The sequence below is a fragment of the Meles meles genome, chromosome 11 (genome assembly GCF_922984935.1).
Source record: "Meles meles chromosome 11, mMelMel3.1 paternal haplotype, whole genome shotgun sequence".
Lineage (NCBI taxonomy): Eukaryota > Metazoa > Chordata > Mammalia > Carnivora > Mustelidae > Meles > Meles meles.
In genome coordinates this window covers 63,380,566-63,382,461 of record NC_060076.1, presented here as the reverse complement: position 1 = coordinate 63,382,461, position 1,896 = coordinate 63,380,566, and positions in this window count along the sequence as shown.

Here is a 1,896-nt window from a genome sequence, read left to right as displayed (position 1 = left end):
GGTTGATATCCAGGATCTAGAAAGAACTTCTCAAACTCAACACACACAAAACAGATAATCATATCAAAAAATGGGCAGAAGATATGAACAGACACTTCTCCAGCGAAGACATACAAATGGCTATCAGACACATGAAAAAATGTTCATCATCACTAGCCATCAGGGAGATTCAAATTAAAACCACATTGAGATACTACCTGGCACCAGTTAGAATGGCCAAAATTAGCAAGACAGGAAACAATGTGTGGTGGAGAGGATGTGGAGAAAGGGGAACCCTCTTACACTGTTGGTGGGAATGCAAGTTAGTGCAGCCACTTTGGAGAACAGTGTGGAGATTCCTGAAGAAATTAAGACTAGAGCTTCCCTATGACCCTGCAATTGCACTGTTGGGTATTTACCCCAAAGATACAGATGTAGTGAAAAGAAGGGCCATCTGTACCCCAATGTTTATTGCAGCAATGGCTACAGTCGCCAAACTGTGGAAAGAACCAAGATGCCCTTCAACAGATGAATGGATAAGGAAGATGTGGTACATATACACGATGGAGTATTATGCCTCCATCAGAAAGGATGAATACCCAACTTTTGTAGCAACATGGACAGGACTGGAAGAAATTATGCTGAGTGAAATAAGTCAAGCAGAGAGAGTCAAGTATCATATGGTCTCAATTATTTGTGGAGCATAACAAATAACACGGAGGACATGGGGAGATGGAGAGGAGAGGGAGTTGAGGGAAACTGGAAGGGGAGATGAACCATGAGAGACTATGGACTCTGAAAAACAACCAGAGGGTTTTGAAGGGGGGGGGAGGTTGAGGAACCAGGTGGTGGGTAATAGGGAGGGCACGTACTGCATGGAGCACTGGGTGTGATGCCAAAACAATGAACACTGTTATGCTGTAAATAAACAAATTTTTTAAAAAATAAAAAATAAAGTATTAAAATTAAAAATTAAAAATTTATATATTTTGTTATTTATTGTATATTAATTTTATGTGGTTATACATAATTTATAATTATAATTAAGAATTTTATATTCATTATATATTGATTATATATTTATATATTTATTAAAATATAAAATATATTTATATATTATATAAATAATTATGGAGGGCCATAATTATTTCCCTCCCTACCCTTTGACAATGAGTCTTTGCAATTCCTCCTATCAAGAGGAGAGTCAATTCTCCCTCTCCTTGAATTTGGGCTGTCTGTGTACTTGATTTGTTCAATAAAATCTGATGAATTGACATTGTGCCAATTCTATGCCTAGGCCTCAAGAGGTCTCGGAGTTTTCCACTGGCTTTCTTAGAACCCTGCATATCTGTCATGTGAATAAGCACAGGCTAGACCCGTATGGTTCAGTAACAGATCATTTCAGGTGAGACCAATCTAGACCAGCCAGCTATCACCTGAAATTTGAAGAACCACTCAGTTGAGCCTAGTCCAAATTTTTAACCCACAGAATAATGAATTAAGTAAATGGCTGTTGTTTTAAGCCATTTGAGGTGGTTTGTTATGCAGCAAAATCTAACAAATAAAGGAAGTATATCATAAGTACCTGATGAAAAAAAATTCTTAATTATCACGAAAAACTCCAACACAATTTGCATCTGAGTCTGCCGATAGTTGCTGCTACTGACAATGGTACTCAACATTCACTGAATGGTATGTTAAGAACATACATATGATATCTCATTTATTCTTACCATAAATCTATTAGGTAAATAATAGATAACAATTGAGAAAACTGAGGTTTGCCTCACAGAATTGACTCCAGAGTAAAGCTTAAGCTATCAGCCTCCTTACCAGCTAATCACTAGTGGTTTATTCTAACCCAATACTACTTTTCCTGCTCATTACTATTTTAGAGATAGATAATCAATAGCCAAG